Genomic DNA, 19,272 nt, shown 5'->3' on the forward strand with positions numbered 1-19,272 from the left:
CCTGCTCTGTGGGAATTCAAGACCAAACCAACTGGGGAAGCTAGTACTGGCTCTTGTGGAGCGAGATTAAGTTTCAAGGTGGGAGCGCAGGTTCCCTTACCTGCTGCCGGTGTAGGCACACTCTCTCCCTCCTGGGTGCTGCTGTCTTCGGAGTCGGCTGCAGCCGTGCTCCTCCAGGAGTCAAGTTGACAACTATTTGCAGGCTGTGCCACAACATGCAATCTGAGATGAGCTCAGTGCTGCCTGTCAGACACCACCAATCCTGCGGCTGTCTGTACTAGGACAGGACTGGCCGCGTGTCAAAAGACTGTCACATTATTCCATGCCTGTCGCGTTTTCCGCTCGCACCGTGCCGGCTCGCCAATATATAAAGAGAGAGAGTCTCTTGATAGAAGCTGTGGGCCATAATTTTAACACTGACTGTGAGGTGACGAGTCACACAGTTAACCTGAATGGATTGCCGGTGTCAAGGGGAAGTGAATAAACCTGCTTGCATTGTAGCCTCTGCTCTCAGCCTGCTTAAGACACCCCAGTCACGAGCTGAGCCAGCCACCCCAAGCCTGCGCAAGCAGCGCAGACCGTGCGCTGCAACCTGGATTATAGTTTCTAACAGTGCACTAATAGCCCTCTGGATTGATACTGAGGCGCTACAAATGCATGACTATCCATTTCAGTGCGGTGATGCGGACCACCACACTGAAATGCGTTAGTCTAACGCCTGATGCGTGGTACTTGGCAAAGCTGAGGGAAACAATGGCAGAGATTAAAAAACCTAAAAGGTTAAAACCCATCAATATGGGAGAAATATTAAAGTGTGAGGGGTAGACAAAAGGCAATGGGAAAAAGCAGGATAGGAAAATGGAGAAATAAAATATATCAGATTAAATTTTATTTTATTTAATTATTTTATTTTTAGTGTTTTCTATAGCGCAAACATGACGCAATCCTGGGTGTCAGAATGCTTTACAGTTCCGCCACAAACAGTTTCGATCACAGTTTACAAATTTACAACTAATAAACATCTTCAGTCTTACTAGGCAACCACTAGGATTATAGTAGTAAATGTCACAACATACTTGCATTTAAAAAGTAATAAAAAATGTAATATCCTTTCTAAAGAAAACCTGGTTTCAGAACTGGATGCACGGTTACAGGTACAGATCAATAACCATGTGGCTTGATAGAGGTATCTTCATTAGCTATCGTCCTTGAATCTTGCATATGGACTTGGGTATCCATGCCGGTCTGACTGAGGTCCATAGGTGAGACTCGATGAAAACACAATGACTTGTGCTATCCCTGAGCCATTACTCTGATATTCGTAGTACAGTCATCCTGTTATCTATTCTCCACCTATTAACACATCTGAAAATAGTAGATTCGAGGATGATTAAAGGTCTCAAAGGAGTCGCAAGAGGGCCGTAATTAGTTACAGGAGAAATTTATTCATGAGAAAGAACTTAGCCTCTTTTTTGAATTGTGAGACAGAGGGGATTCCTCTAATATTTAGTGGAAGTGCATTCCAAATTCTTGGTGCCGCTCCCGAGAATGCTCTATCGTACGTTCTCTTCTTACGGAAAATTGCTGATTTCCGAAGGAAACCTGCAGCCCCCCTCGATAATCTAAGGCCTCCAGAAATCATAATTTTCTGGGCAAGGTAAAGTGGTGTTCTGTAGTGTAAAGCTTTGTGTGTAATACACGCCATCTTTAGCTGAATTCTTGCCTCGTACGGTATCCATGTGAGCGCTTTCAGATGTGGAGTGATGTGGTCACATTTTCTTGTACCCGTTACGAGTGTCGCTGCAGCATTGAGGCAGGCTTTTAGTGGGGCTGTTGAAATCTTAGGAATCCCAGCTAGAGTTGTGCAACCATACTCAATCCTTGAGATAACCAAAGCTTGGACAGCCGTTTTCGGGTCAGCAGCGTCAATGAATGGTTTCATTTTTCTGAGATAACTCAAATGGAATCGGGCGTTTTTTCCCATAGTGTTGATGTGAGCTCTCATGTTTAAATCCTTATCCAGCGTGATTCCAAGAGACTTGGTAGAATCAACTAGAATCGGAGTACCATTTAGCGCTGTGATCAATTTGGTCCATTCCTTGATCATCGTGGAGGACTTACGGGGGGAGATCAGAAGGAATTCTGTTTTCTGTGAGTTGAGTTTAAGATGATTCATAGAAAGCCAATGTACGGTCTTTTGTAGTGCGAGGTTCATTATTTTGATTTCTTCAAGCAATGTGATCTTCATATACAGCAGCTGAGTGTTGTCTGCGTACATGTGGAAGGAGATGTTAGCCTGCTGTAGTATTTCCGTGGTTTGCTCAATGTACAGATTGAATAGGGATGGGGATAGCGTTGAGCCTTGAGGGACTCCAATCTGACTCGGGGATGGAAGGGATAGATTATGGTTCACCAAGAATCTTTTCGATTTTTTCTCTAAGAAGGAATGAAACCATTTTAGGACTGTCCCAGAGAAACCCATCCTATTCTCCAATCGGTCTAATAATTTGCCATGATTTACGGTGTCAAATGATGAAGATAGGTCAAGGAGGACTAGTAGACAGGTTTTGTTACGGTCTAGAGCAAGCACACCATCATCAGCTATGTGCATAATTGCTGTTTCCGTGCTGTGGTCTGGTCTAAACCCTGATTGGCAGTCGTATAGTAGCTTAAATTTAGAGATGTGAAGGTTCAGTTGTTGTTGAGCAAATTTTTCCAACACCTTAGCCAGTAAGGGGATGTTTGTTACAGGCCTAAAGTTGTTTGGGTCCAATGGATTCTCGGTAGGTTTTTTCAGTAGAGGGATGACCTGGCCTGTCTTTTGAAAGTCAGGAAAGGAACCTTGGGAGAGCGAGGCATTAATTATTTTAGTCCAGCTAGGGATGACCATGTGGTTGACCGTAGGCCAACATTTTGCAGAAAGAGGATCATTGTAATGGTTGTTCGGTTTTAAGGCCAATGAGGTTCTAGCAATGTCTTCCTGATCATAAAGTTTGAAGGTTTACCAATGGGCCTTATTTTTTGGCACTGTGTTTGTGCAGGCTGGGTTGGCTGCTTCACTTGAGTGCTCTTTTGAGTCACGAGATTATCAGCGGTAACCTTGAGTTCATTCTTCATAGAACTAGCTTTGTTAGAAAAAATGCTAAAAAGTATTCACAGCTCAGAGCCGATTGAGCTGTTAGTTGAGAGGATTTGGCCAATTTGTTCGACTGATCCTTCAGTAGATTGAAGAGTTTTCACAGTCTGTTCTTAGCATTATCAAGTTTAATTCCCCAAAAAGTCTTTTTGTAACTTAAGTATGCTTCTTATTGTAGGCTTTCCTAGTCTTTCTTAGCTGATTTAGATGAGGGGATGATGGGAGCTGTCTCCATTTCCTTTTTGTGATTCTGAGTATCCGTCTTTCTTCATTCAGAGAACCGTTGAACCAAGGGTTTGTATCTTTGACTTGAATTCTTTTGAGTTTTAAAGGGGCTATGTTATTGAATATTTTAGATATCGTACTGTTGTAATGATCCGTAAGCTCGCTGAAGTCCACCACTCCAGGAGGAGGTTGAAGTTCGTTCTCGCAACTTGCTGTTAGCAACTCCATGTTTAGGCCTTTAGTATCTCCGACCCATTGCTTAGGCTTGACTGCTTGTGTGGCTCTTTTCTTCTTAAAGGATGTTATTTGAAAGGTGATGATGTGTTGATGCGACTAGTCGCAGGGTACAATATCGATTGAATCCACCTAATTTTCTTTGGAGATGATCCAGTCTAATGTAGTGCCTTTTCAGTGAGTTGGAAGACCACATGCCTACACTAGAGAATGGTCTGCTAGGAAGTTTTTTTAAATATTGACCTGATTATCTATGAGGTCATTCCAATGTAGATTGAAGTCCCCTACAAAGATATTGTTGGAGTGTGGATCAGAATTTGCTCTCTGATAATTTCCATAAGTTGGTCTATGAACATTGCGTTTTTACCTGGGGGTGGTAGAAAGCGTGTAGTGTAACGTGTTGGTTATCTGAGAGATGTAGAGAGAGCCCCAGGTATTCACAGGACTCAAGCGGGTCGCAGTGGGCTTTAGAGATTGAGATGATTGATCTGTGTATACAGGCCACTCCTCCACCTGTTTTGCTTAGCCTGTCTTGTCTCACAATATTGTAGTTTGGTGGAACCAATAGGTCTAGCCATGGGGACGATGCATTAACGAGCCACGTTTCTGTTAGGATAGCTGTGTCAATACCCCGGGTCAGGATTAGGCCGGCAATGTCCGCTGCATGTTTCATAGCTGATCAGCAATTCATTAGTAAGCACATAAGCGGTTTCAGAGGGGTATTTAGAATCTAATCTTGCCTTAAAGGTATTAATGTTATTTCTTTCAGGTTGTTAACATTTAGCTTTCTAGGATTCACCTATGTTATTCTGTTTACATTGATTGGAACTGCTCAAATTTGTTGATCATTTCTCTTAGGGGTGGGACTGGGTGACAACTCGTATGATTGCATTAAGGATTGTGTTTTGGAGTCTGTTAGATAACTAAGGATTTTGCTAGGATGAAGAATCCTGTTTGACAGAGGCAATGGGGTTGTGTTAATCCTGTCAAGTTTGTTGTGTAGTGAGTGTACTGATTTTTGAATCTGGATGATTTTAGAGAGATAGCTTTCTGAGATAAGTAAAATAGTCTTCATGTTTCTGATGGCGTTTTGCATGTCTATTGTTATCCCATCCGTCTGGGCATTGAGCGATTCTAGCTCAGTTCGTGGGGGAGAGGAGAGAAGTGGAAATTATAGCTTGTCTGTAGTCATGGAGATCTGAACGCTAGATGTATTTAGTTCCGCCTGAATGTGGCCATTTATGGTATCTTCAGATAATCTTTCCTTCCACTGTAAGGATAGATCGGAACTAGTATAGTGATCTAACCTACTGAAGTTCTGACCGCCGAAGCTGCATCCGAGAAGCCCTCACTTTGCAGAGTATTAGATGTATTCATGTGAGAAAGTACCCTCTTTCTTGCATGGTATGCCCCCACTTTTTGCTGAATAGCTGATGTACTTTGACTGAGTGTGCCCTGGGCTCCTGCCAATCAGGTACCCAGGGCCTGTGTTCCTTCACTAAAACTGCATTGAAGCCTAAACCCAATTGGCATCTCTGGCCACATGTCAGCCCCTGGTAAATGGTACCATAGGTACCCAGGGCACTGTGACCAGAGAAGGCCCCTAAGGACTGCAGAACTTATTGTGCAACCCGTAGAGGCCTTGTGCCCTGACACAAACACACGGCCTTTGTAGGCTGAGTGTCTGAGTGCAGAACAAAACAAAGAGACGACATGGCACACATCCCTGTGTGCCATGCCCACAAACCACTGCCCTGGCATACAGCAGTCACCCCTCTAGCTGGGTGCCCTATGCCAGTGGTGAGGGTACAGGTGCATGAGCCCTGTACCCCTAGAGTGCCCAGGTCCATTCATGGGCCCTGTAAGTGCAGTGCTGCCATTAAGAGTATATGGTGCTGGGAGGTTGTCATTATGAACTCCACAGCACCATAATGGCTGCACTGAAGACTGGGAAGTTTGGTATCAAACTTCTCAGCACATTAAACCCACTCTGATGCCAGTTTGGGATTTAATGTAAAAAGCACCACAGAGGGCATCTTAGAGATGCCCCCTGAACAACGGCCAACTACCAGTGACCTGATTGAGTGGCTGCGCAGGCTGCCACCACCAGACATGTTTCTGGACCCCTGGGTCGAGAGCCTGCTGCTCTCGGGGGCCTCAAACAATGCACATACTGGGACGAGGTGCCAAGCCTCCTCCCACAGGATGGGCAGGGTTCACAAAGGAGAAGCTTCAAAGGCATACCGCCTTTGTGAGCCTCTCCAGACCACTTGCTGTACTCAGCAACTGGTCCCCACTGGTTCTACCCCCCACTTGAGGCGGGAGACCCGGTGGGATAAACAAAGTGAGGAAGAGAGGTGTGCCCACCTCTGCCAACTCCACCCCTAAGGTGGGGGAGGCGAGGTGAAGCACAACCTCGAGTCCCCGCCATCTTGAGGATGGGGGGACCCAGCCAACCAGGGACAGGCTCCTGCCCCCCTCCCACTGGAGAGTGGCAGAATAGAGGGTACACCCACCCCAGGGAAGGGACCAATTGGTCCCTGCCCTTTACCTACCTGTAACGCCCCTAAATTTTGTATTTAGGGGCACACTGAACCTTCCTTCCTCAGATCCAGCAACCACAAGAAAAGCAGAAGAAGGACGAGAAGCCGTGCAGAGCTAACAAGAGGACGACGCCCACTGACTTGTCCCCAGCCCTACAGGCCTGTCTCTCCTCGAACCTGCTCCTGCAAAATCCTGGCGTGTCCAGTTGCCAGCAACCTCAAAAACCTGCCTGCTTTCACTTTCCAAGCTGCTTTTCCCATGAACACCGGACGTGTTTGAACTACAGCTTCTGGTGCCAGCCAGAAACCGCGAATCCAGCACACTCTGCACCCGCCGAGCCCGGCCTGTGTTTGAGTGAAACAAACACCACGAGGAGGTCCCCCCAGCGATCCTGACCCGAGATCCGGCGACCCCTGACCTGCCTCAAGTCTCCAGACGACGCCTGCAGCCTCAATCCAGGAGACCCCCCCCCACCGCGACCAGAGCGGGTAAGAAAATCCGACGTCCAAAGGCACCCCTGCACCCGTCACCCCACGGCCTTGTGTGCCCAACTCAGTGGTGCCTAACCATCCCTCTACATCCCAACTTACCCCTCGAAGTGGTGGTCACTCCTGGAAGATCCTCGTCCCCGAGCCTGCAGTGTTTCTTTGTCCCGGAGAATATCCATTGAACTCAACAGGGCACCCGACCTCAAAACTGCACCCGGCTGCCCTTGCGCCGCTGAGGGTGCCCCTTTGGTTCTAAGTTGGTCCCCAACTTGCCCTGAGCTTAACCCTAGGAGCTTTGCTCACACAACCCTGTGGCCTGCTTGCCAGCAGCCACCAACCGGAGCCCCCCTATCCTCCATAGGATAACATTGGGCCTCAACACTCTGCACCCGGCCGCCCTAGTGCTACTGGGGGTGCAACAACAGTGCATCACTGACCCTGGGAGGCCCCTGAGTTAACCCCAGAACCCTAATTCAAAAGACTGATTACTTACCTCGAAACCGATAGCTCATTTTTCCTCATAGGATAACATTGACACTTTTTCTCCCAAAAAGTTTCGACTTTTGAAAACTGCAAATATTCCTTAAAAATCAGCCGATTAACCAAAATGCATTTTCTCAACTGTTTTCAGGAAATCTCCCAGTGCTGAATCCAAGATCCAGCACTGAGTAAGAAAAAGTAACAATAACCTAACTTACCTGCTAAGTCAATTTCCTCCCATAGGATAACATTGGTGATTCTATGTGAAAAAGTTTCTAAGTGTCAATGCAATAATATTCCTTAAAAATCGTACCTTTAACAAGAACGCATTTAATCATCTGTTTTCAGGAAATGTCCCAGGGCTGAATCTGGGATCCAATTCTGTGGTTACAAAAGTAATCTGAAAAGTAATTAACTGCATTTTACTTAAAAAGCCAATTCAATTGAATGTACTATACATGCAATGTGTTGCAAACTGCTTTCTTAAACCTGTAACCAAAACCAGTACAAGTTATACTGCAATTCTGAACTGTGTTCAAACAAGTAAATTACTACTGCAAAGTATTTATATGCTGACCTGTACCAGGCTTGCTTGGTTCTAGAAATAAAACAACGGTATATTTTTTTATATACAAAACAATTGGCCTAGAGTTCAATTCTTGAGTGTGTGAGACCATTTGCTGACTGAGTGTGAACATCAAATGCTTTACACTGTTCTCTGATACTGCCTTACTGCGCGACCAAGCTACCACTTTAGAGAGTAAGGTTCTATCTAACTTTCAACTCTGCCAAACCTCTGGAGACCCTTGGACTCTATACACACTGTACTTCACTTTGGTGCAGTGTATATAGAGCCAGTTTCTTTCAATTCGCCTGAGGTGTGTGAGGGATGGACAATGGGCTAGATTTTAGCTGGTTTGCTACTATGGGGTTATTGTTACCTGCTTTGGGTATGTTCAAAAAACGATTTTAGGCTAACTTGCACTTCTTAGCACTGAATCTAATGCTGCGGGTTAAAGTATGGGGGCCATTGCCTTGAAGTAGTGATACTGACTCTGTCTGCTGTATCCTGTTGTCACTAGTTTCAGTGTTACTGAGCAAAGATTTAGTCTGTTATATACAATGAACAATTTACAAAACTGTTTTCAAAACATATAACTGACACTGTAAGTACAACAACAGTGATTGCATCATTATATACATACAATTATAAGGCTGCCAGCCTGCATTATATTTCTGTGCCAATTAAAACAATCATTGGCAATATGTTTTGCCTTTTAGAGAGTTATTTGTCTATGTTTTTAAGTAATGTTGTGTATCAGCATGGCTGGAGTGCTGCATGACTGAAAGTAAAACAAGCATTTACAATGCAAATTGGTCTCAAATTTATGAGAGTTAGAGGTATTGGCGCTGTAAATGGCAACGTCTTTTACCCATGTGCTTTGAATTGGTGTGAAGTGGATATATGTGCTGTGGAGTGGAATTATGTGGGTTGGATTGGAATTATCAGTTGGGGAAATGTGTGGTGTGGAGTGGATTTGTTAAGTAGAATTATGTGGAATGGTGTGCAGTTTAAATATGTGGATAGTAATTATGTGATATTGAGTTAAGTGTACTGGAATTATGTGGAGTGTACTTGTGTGTGATAGAGATTTTAATTATGTGATGCGCTGTTGAATTTTGTGGTGTGATATGGAATTATATGGTGTGGTTTAGATGTATTTGGTGTGTTCTGTACTTGTGTTGTTGAGTTGAAATATGTGGTTTGTTGCCGAATTGTGTGGTGTAGAAGGAAAATGGTAGAGTTGAATTGTGTGGCTTGGAGATGTGCAGCATTGAGTGAAATTATGCTGATTGGGATTATGTTGCATGGTGTGGAGTGTATTTGTGTGGATTGTGTTCCCAAGTTTTAAAATGATGACACATAATTACGAAGAAAGGCGGCCTTTCATGGCGCACAAATTTACAAAACCTTGTAATGTGCAAAGACTTGTCCAAATATCCTAATTTTAGGGGGGGGGCTTGAACAATGTGGGGCGCTGTTTTGGTTGCAAATGGTGCTAGGTCTATGCACATCTGTGGGGGGGGGGCATGCACCATATTCATCTAAACTTAGCTTGGCACATTTGTCAGGGGAGTTCTGATTCTGGTGCTCCAAACCATGCACCCATAGATGTGTATGTGGTTCACAGGATTTTGAATTCACTGCTCAGTAGGCAACGAGCAGGTTACTTTTAAAACTGTAAACTTATCAAATGCCAAAAGCTATTGAGTGAGGTAAAAAAACAAGCATAAACATTTACGGCAGATAAAAGAGGGAAGACACCCGCATCATTGCTTCTGACAGTGCAGATTTGGGATACTGGTATTCCTGACCTTTTCCTCGCTACATTTTCGAGCTATTGTTGCCTTGCTTACCTTATGAGACGTGAGATGGTGGTTGGATCTCGCTTGGGGCAGTCTTGTTTCTTTTATAATTATGCTGACCCATGCCTGGCCTGCCTCAACACCAATGTGATTGCTTCATGTGTTTTTAGCTGGTGTGTTTGGGATGGTCGTTTGCCACTGGTGACTTAGATAAACTTCCAAAAACAATGAATCCCACTTTCTTCGCAAAGGCTCAGAAGGATGGCAATTTTATTATTATTGTACTTCCTAAGAAGTAGTCTTATTTAAGCAGGATTCTAGTTTTCCTGCACAATGATCCCATGCCAACTGGTCTGCTCTGTAGGTTATGTGCTCCCTGCTGTTATTACTGTGCAACCAGCCAGGTTGAATTCCAGCAGGGCCAGTTCAGCATTGCATCCATCCAACATAGATAAAATGAGTAGCATTAAATTGGGTAACATATGTTATTAAAGCACCTACAACTGCAAACCTCTGGCATTACATACTATAAAAAACTATTTATCATCATCATTATTGTTATAAACCTCCTAGTCACTGGTTTGATAGTGGCAGGGTCAACTGTCTGTTTCATAGTTCTAAAATCAGCTAAGTGAGTTGGGCAATGATGACCACTTGTTATTTACAGCACTATAAACGGTAAACACTTGCAAGCACTGTAAAAATAACCAGGTTCTTATTTGATGGTAAGGCCAATGAATACACCTAGCAGGTAATCTGCTTTAGATACCACCTGTCCTCTTCTATTCGCAAAACCAAACAGAGAAGAAATGCGTGGATCTTTTTGCTCATATGGCTATCGGGCAACAGAAAACAGATTGTGAGTCACAATGGCAACAGAAAGCACATTTTGGAAGAGGTGTGATGAGGGGACGCCTGCCTGACAACAGACGGAGTCAAGAGCCACATCACCACTACTGCAGACAGTCGTAGTGGAGGGCACGCTATGGAATGGGGGCTCAGTGTTGAGAAGGTCTCATCTTCCAGAGCCAGTTTAAAACACAAGGGAAGAGCAGGCGCTGCCTTAAGTCTAGAGGAGCAGAAGACCATCAGCATTATCATAAAATTAGCAAAGACTACAGAGAGTGAAGAGGCGCAAAATGTCACTTTGCCAAGGATGGCAAAAATCCATGCAACAGCCCTAGTTAGCTTTCGCTGGTACCCACTGTTTCTCTTGGAGAATTTTTGAAGGGGAGAGAGGCATGCACAGCACTTTAAGGTGAACTACACAATGCATCTAATATGGTGGGATTTCACAAATTTTACCAAAACTCCGCACTATAGCTTGGAGAAACAAGGGATCATGTGCATTAATAGTTACAGCTCTGAAACGACGTACGGGATCACTTCTCTAGAAGCAGTATATACTCACAAGCAAGCGAGGCACCGAGCGCACTCAATCTAAGTCTCTCGAGTTTTTTGTGCTTCCGATGACCGGTCTTTCAGGTGTAAACATAAGAACACATTGGCAGATCCCCCTCACTGCAATAACGCTCACTTGAGCAGAAACATACATACACAGAGAAACACGCAGCGGTCATGATTTCCGTCTGTTTGAATCATGCAGTTTAAATTGCTAATGAGTCCATGCTTAAAGTTGATGCTCGATGTGCCACACAGATGAATGGATAAAGCACTGCATGCTGTGCTGATCAAGTTGAAAAGAGCAGCGGAAGCGCGTGTTGCGATGGCCAACCAGGAGGAACCATGAACCTGTGGTAACCAATCCGAAGGAACAATTAGTGAAATCGCCTGAAACGCGTGAACCAAGCACCCAAAGGAGGGACAATTACAAGCAATGCACCAATAAAAAGGCAGCATTTCTGAAAGGCACAAAAATGAACGAATGGCAATTGATGGGCTTGGTTAAAGCCCTTATTGTAGATACATACTGCCTCGCAGAGCAGCGCATGCACTCTGACTCTAGGCTTGACCTAAAAAAGAGATATGATATGGTCGTAACCCTTTTTTTAAATTGCTGGCGGGGTAGGAGGGAAGGCCGGGGATACAAGGAGGGAGGGAAGGAATGGGTTTTGGGGGCAACATAGACAATAGAGGGTGTGGGAATTAAAGCACTTTTTTGTTTTTTTCAGGCTGGAGGTACAGCACTGCCAAGTATCATGCATCAATGGTTAGACAAATGCAGTTTAGCACGGAAGTCCTTATCACCACAATAAAATGCTTAGTCATGCATTTGTAGGGCCTCCTATCACAGCGGCACTACTAGGCATAAGAAACTGCAAATAGGAACAGACCATTGCAAAAGCGCGAGCAGCGGGCTGCCTGCTGGCAGTGGTGTGGAAACTGTGCTGCCAGTGAGCCTGCATTATACAGTGCCACCTTCAAGGTTGAGTTTCTTCACTACCAATAATGAACACAAATTGTCATCACACAGCATAGGGCAGCCTCAGGCTCTGGCTGCAGTACAACATAAAGCTGAGCCTCAGGAACCCAGCCATGTGACATGCCATGGCTAAGTCTGTCAAACAGACACTTACAATTAAATCCACTCTGGAGAGTAGTAATCACCCTGAGACTACCCTCGTATCCCCTGCCTTCCCTCCTACCCTGCTTGCTCAGACTGAGAGTGATGATGAATCCAGGGGGCGGCGACTTCCCTGTTGTATTTCAAAAACTGATACCACCTGCACTGCACCGTCACTGACAGTTAACTCAATTCCACTTAGTCAGTGATTGGATGATGATTGGCCAGTGACCCAGCAACTGCTGGGCAAAATTATGTTTTTGTGTTACTGCATGTTGTGTGCTCCCCTGCAGGCATAGAGTGAGTGTGGCTGTCGATACCTCTCAGGCCACGCAGCGCTATACACCCATGCCTCATTGACAGTGCTTTGTTTGTACTACCTTTTATTTTATCGCAGATTACAGGATCTTTTCAGATTTCTTACACCAATCCCACAAGATTTTACATCTAGTTCCCATTGGGGATACCATATATAATGGACTAGACCGGCAATACTCTCTGGTATCCCTGTGTTTCTGGGGTTAGAACTTACCAGTATTCAATTTGATATGGTCTTATGTTGGATGGATGAGCACAGTAACTCTATGGCAAGTAGTACCCTTCCTTTTGCTTTCCAACATCGTTTACAAAGGGATACCAAATAATATGGCTCACGCATTGCTGTAATATCTTGTATTCCCTATGTTTCATGTGTTACTCTTTATCCATTGACCACTTGAAGTTGCCTTTTATTTGAGAGCAGACTACAAAAACTTTTCACATTTTTTACATCATTCAACAAGATTTTACATCTGGTTCCCTTAAGGGATACCAAATATAATGGCCTAAACCGGCTATAATATCTGGTATCCCTGGTGTTTTAGAATTTACCAGGATTCAATTAGACATGCTCTTAAGTTGGATGGCTGAGCACAGAATTTCTATGCTGATTATAACCCTTCATTTTGCTTTCCAATATCATTTACTATGGGGATACCAAATAGTACGTCTCACACATTGCTGTAATATCTCATATCCCCTATATTTCATAGGTTACCCTTTAGCCATTCACCAGTAGAAGTTACTTTTTATTATATAGCAGATTACAGTATAGTTTCAGATTTTGAACATCAATCCCACAAGGTTTTACAGCCGGTACCCTTAAGAGATACCCCATATAATGGCCTATACCGGCTATAATATCTGGTATCCCCAGTGTTTCTGGGGTTAGAACTTACCAGTATTCAATTTCACTTTAGCACAGTATTCCCATGGCAAATAGCATCCTTCCTTTTGCTTTCCAACATCGTTTTCAACGGGGATACCAAATATTATGGCTCACGCAATGCTGTAATATCTCGTATCTCCCTAGTTTCATGGGTTACCCTTTAGCCATTGACCACTTGAAGTTGTGTTTTACTTGATAGCAGACTACAGTAACTTTTCGCATTTTTTACATCATTCCACGAGATTTTACAACCAGTTGTTTAAGGGATACCAAATATAATGGCCTATAACGGCTATAATATCTGGTATCCCCGGTGTTTCTTGGTTTAGAACTTCCTAGGATTCAATTAGATATGGTCATATGTTGGATGGGTGAGCACAGTATTTCTATGCCAAAAAGCACCCTTCCTTTTGCTTTCCAACATCGTTTAGTATGGGGATACCAAATATTATGACTCATGCATTGCTGTAATATCTCTTATCCCCTAAGTTTCATGGGCTACACTTTAGCCATCGTCCACTTGAAGTTGTCTTTTATTTGATAGCAGAATACAGTATCTTTTCACATGTTGTACATCATTCCACAAGATTGTGCGTACGGTTCCCGTGGGTGATACCATATATAATGGCCTATACCAGCTATTATATTTGGTATTCCCTGTGTTTTTTGAGTTAGAACATACCAGTATTCAATTCGACATGGTCTTATGTTGGGTGGGTGAGCACAGTATTTCTATGCCAAATATCACCCTTCCTTTTGCTTGCCAACATCATTTACTATGGGGATACCAACTATTAAGGCTCTTGCTTTGCTGTAATATCTTGTATCCCCTACATTTCATGGGTTACCTTTTAGCCATTGACCACTTGAAGTCGCCTTTTACTTGATAGCAGACTACAGTACCTTTTCACATTTTTTACTTCATTCCACAAGATTGTACGCCCGGTTCCCTTAGGGGTTAGCTTATATAATGGCCTATACCGGCTATAATATCTGGTATCCCCTGTGTTTCTAGGTTTAGAACTTACCAGTATTCAATTTCACATTGTCTTATGTTGAATGGATTAGCACAGTATTCCCATGGAAAATAGCACGCTTCCTTTTGCTTTCCAACATCGCTTACAATGGGGATACCAAATATTATGGCTCACACATTGCTGTAATGTCATGTATCCCCTACGTTTCATGGTTTACCCTTTAGCCATTGACCACTTGAAGTTGAGTTTTACTTGATAGCAGACTACAGTAACTTGTAAAAAATGTTACATTATTCCTCAAGATTTTGCATCTGGTACCCATGGGGAATACCATATATAATGTACTATACCGGCTATAATATCTGGTATCCCCCGTGTTTCTGCGGTTAGAATTTTACCAGCAATCAATTTGACATGGTCTTATGTTGGATGGGTGAGCACAGTATTTCCATGCAAAAAAGCAACCTTCCTTTTGCTTTCGAACATCGTTTACTATGGGGATACCAAATATTATGACTCACGCATTGCTGTAATATCTCGTATCCTCCACGTTTCATGAGTTACCCTTTAGCCATTGACCACTTGAAATTGCCTTTTACTTGATAGCAGACTACAGTAACTTTTCACATTTTTTACATAATTCCTCAAGATTTTGCATCTGGTTCCCATTGGGGATATGATATATAATGGCCTATTCCGGCTATAATATCTGGTATCACCCATGTTTCTGGGCTTAGGACTTACAGTATTCAAATTGACACAGTCTTATGTTTGATGGGTGAGCACAGTATTTCTATGCCAAATAGCAGCCTTCATTTTGCTTTCCAACATCATTTACTATGGGGATACCAAATATTATGACTCATGCATTGCTGTGATATCTTGTATCCCCTACGTTTCATGGATTACTCTTTAGAAATTGACCACTTGAAGTTGCCTTTTACTTGATAGCAGACTACAGTAACCTTTCAAATTTTTTCATCATTCCACAAGATTGAACGTCTGGTTCCCTTAGGGGATACCATATATAATGGCCTATATTTGGTATCCACTGTGTTTCTTGGGTTAGAACTTAACAGGATTCAATTTGACATAGTCTTATGTTGGATGGGTGAGCACAGTACTTGTATGCCAAATAGCGATCTTCCTTTTGCTTTCCAATTTCGCTTACTATGGGGATACCAACTATTATGGCTCACGCTTTGCTGTAATATCTCATATCCCCTATGTTACATGGGTTACCCTTTAGCTATTGGCCACTTGAAGTTGTCTTTTATTTTATAGCAGATTACAGTATCTATTCACATTCTTTACATCATTCCCACAAGATTTTACATCTAGTTCCCATTGGGGATACCATATATAATGGACTATACCGGCAATACTATCTGGTATCCCCTGTGCTTCTTAGGTTAGAACTTATCGGGATTCAATTTGACATGGTCTTATGTTGGATGGGTGAGCACAGTATTTCTATGACAAATAGCAGCCTTCCTTTTGCTTTCCATAATCGTTTACTATGGGGATACCAATTATTATGGCTCACGAATTGCTGTAATATCTCGTATCCCCTACGTTATATGGGTTACCCTTTAGTCATTGGCCAATTGAAGTTGTCTTTTATTTGACAGCAGACTACAGCATCTTGTCACATTTTTTACATCATTCCACAAGAATGTATGTCCAGTTCCGTTAGGGGATACCACATATAATGGCCTATACCGGCTATAATATTTGGTATCCCCTGTGCTTCTTGGGTTAGAACTTACCAGGATTCAATTTCACATAGTCTTATGTTGGATGGGTGAGCACAGTACTTGTATGCCAAATAGCGGTCTTCCTTTTGCTTTCCAATTTCATTTACTACGGGGATACCAAATATTATGGCTCACGGAATGCTGTAATATCTCGTATCCCCTACTTTACATGGGTTACCCTTTAGCCATTCACCAGTTGAAGTTACCTTTTATTATATAGGAGATTACAGTATCTTTTCAGATTTTTTACATCAATGCCACAAGATTTTACATACGGTACTCTTAAGGGATACCATATATAATGGCCTATTCCGGCTATAACATATGGTATCCCCTGTGTTTCTGGGGTTAGAACTTACCAGTATTCAATTTCACATAGTTTTATGTTGGATGGATGAGCACAGTATTCCCATGGCAAATAGCACCCTTCCTTTTGCTTTCCAACATCGCTTACAAAGGAGATACCAAATATTATGGCTCGCGCATTGCTGTCATATCTCTTATCCCCTACTTTTCATGAGTTGCGCTTTAGCCATTGACCAATTGAAGTAGTCTTTTATTTGATAGCAGACTACAGTATCTTTTCAGATTTTTTGTATCATTCCACAAGATTTTACATCCAGTACCATTAGGGGATACTAAATATTATGGCTCACACATTGCTGTGATATCTTGTATCCCCTACATTTCATGGGTTACCCTTTAGCTATTGACCACTTGAAGTTGCCTTTTACTTGATAGCAAACTACAGTAACCTTTCACATTTTTTCATCATTCCACAAGATTGTACGTCCGGTTCCCTTAGGGGATACCATATATAATGGCCTACACCGGTCATGATAATTGGTATCCACTGTGTTTCTTGGGTTAGAACTTACCGGGATTCTATTTGACATGGTCTTATGTTGGATGGGTGAGCACAGTGTTTCTGTGCCGAATATAACCCTTCCTTTTGCTTTCCAATTTAGTTTACTATGGGGATACCAAATAATATGGCTCACGCATTGATGTAATATCTTGTATCCCCTACGTTTCATGTGTTACCCTTTATCCATTGACCACTTGAAGTTGCCTTTTATTTGAGAGCAGACTACAAAAACTTTTCACATTTTTTACATCATTCAACAAGATTTTACATCTGGTTCCCTTAAGGGATACCAAATATAATGGCCTAAACCGGCTATAATATCTGGTATCCCTGGTGTTTTAGAATTTACCAGGATTCAATTAGACATGGTCTTATGTTGGATGGCTGAGCACAGAATTTCTATGCTGATTATAACCTTTCATTTTGCTTTCCAACATCATTTACTATGGGGATACCAAATAGTACGTCTCACACATTGCTGTAATATCTCATATCACCTATATTTCATAGGTTACCCTTTAGCCATTCACCAGTTGAAGTTACTTTTTATTATATAGCAGATTACAGTATATTTTCAGATTTTGTACATAAATCCCACAAGGTTTTACAGCCGGTACCCTTAAGAGATACCCCATATAATGGCCTATACCGGCTATAATATCTAGTATCCTCAGTGTTTCTGGGGTTAGAACTTACCAGTATTCAATTTCACTTTAGCACAGTATTCCCATGGCAAATAGCATCCTTCCTTTTGCTTTCCAACATCGTTTTTAACGGGGATACCAAATATTATGGCTCACGCATTGCTGTAATATCTCGTATCCCCCTAGTTTCATAGGTTACCCGTTAGCCATTGACCACTTGAAGTTGTGTTTTACTTGATAGCCGACTACAGTAACTTTTTGCATTTTTTACATCATTCCACGAGATTTTACAACCAGTTTGTTTAAGGGATACCAAATATAATGGCCTATAACGGCTATAATATCTGGTATCCCCGGTGTTTCTTGGTTTAAAACTTCCTAGGATTCAATTAGATATGGTCATATGTTGGATGGGTGAGCACAGTATTTCTATGCCAAAAAGCACCCTTCCTTTTGCTTTCCAATATCGTTTAGTATGGGGATACCAAATATTATGACTCATGCATTGCTGTAATATCTCTTATCCCCTAAGTTTCATGGGTTAACATTTTAGCCATCGACCATTTGAAGTTGTCTTTTATCTGATAGCAGAATACAGTATCTTTTCACATTTTGTACATCATTCCACAAGATTGTGCGTACGGTTCCTGTAGGTGATACCATATATAATGGGCTATACCAGCTATTATATTTGGTATCCCATCTGTTTTTGGAGTTAGAACATACCAGTATTCAATTCAACATGGGCTTATGTTGGATGCGTGAGCACCTTATTTCTATGCCAAATATCACCCTTCCTTTTGCTTTCCAACATCATTTACTATGGGGATACCAAATATTATGGCTCTTGCTTTGCTGTAATATCTTGTATCCCCTACATTTCATGGGTTACCTTTTAGCCATTGTCCACTTGAAGTCGCCTTTTACTTGATAGCAGACTACAGTAACTTTTCAAATTTTTTACATCATTCAACAAGATTGTACGTCCGGTTCCCTTGGGGGTTAGCTTATATAATGGTCTATACCGGCTATAATATCTGGTATCCCCTGTGTTTCTAGGGTTAGAACTTACCAGTATTCAATTTCACATAGTCTTATGTTGAATGGATTAGAACAGTATTCCCATGGAAAATAGCACCCTTCCTCTTGCTTTCCAACATCGCTTACAATGGGGATACCAAATATTATGGCTCACACATTGCTGTAATATCATGTATTCCCTACGTTTCATGGTTTACCCTTTAGCCATTGACCACTTGAAGTTGTGTTTTACTTGATAGCAGAATACAGTAACTTTGAACATTTTTTACATTATTCCTCAAGATTTTGCTTCTGGTACCCATGGGGAATACCATATATAATGGACTATACCGGCTATAATATCTGGTATCCCCCGTGTATCTGTAGTTGGAACTTACCAGGAATCAATTTGACATGGTCTTATGTTGGATGGGTGAGCACAGTATTTCCATGCAAAAAAGCAACCTTCCTTTTGCTTTCGAACATCGTTTACTATGGGGATACCAAATATTATGACACACGCATTGCTGTAATATCTCATATCCTCCACGTTGCATGAGTTACCCTTTAGCCATTGACCACTTGAAATTGCCTTTTACTTGATAGCAGACTACAGTAACTTTTCAAATTTTTTACATAATTCCTCAAGATTTTGCATCTGGTTCCCATTGGGGATAAGTTATATAATGGCCTATTCCGGCTATAATATCTGGTATCACCCATGTTTCTGGGCTTAGAACTTACCAGTATTCAAAATGACACAGTTTTATGTTTGATGGGTGAGCACAGTATTTCTATGCC

General features: G+C 42.3%; 1 protein-coding gene and 1 pseudogene across 1 annotated transcript in view; one reads left to right on the top strand and one right to left on the bottom strand.

Moving 5' to 3' along the window:
• The window catches only part of CNTNAP2 (contactin associated protein 2), a 2,761,105-nt gene that overhangs the window by 289,634 nt on the left and 2,452,199 nt on the right, over positions 1-19,272 (bottom strand). The gene's annotated exons all lie outside the window — the stretch shown is intronic.
• Positions 1-19,272, top strand: part of LOC146789415 (secreted frizzled-related protein 2-like) — a 72,406-nt pseudogene that overhangs the window by 3,636 nt on the left and 49,498 nt on the right.

Source organism: Triturus cristatus, chromosome 10 (genome assembly GCF_964204655.1).
Source record: "Triturus cristatus chromosome 10, aTriCri1.1, whole genome shotgun sequence".
Taxonomy (NCBI): domain Eukaryota; kingdom Metazoa; phylum Chordata; class Amphibia; order Caudata; family Salamandridae; genus Triturus; species Triturus cristatus.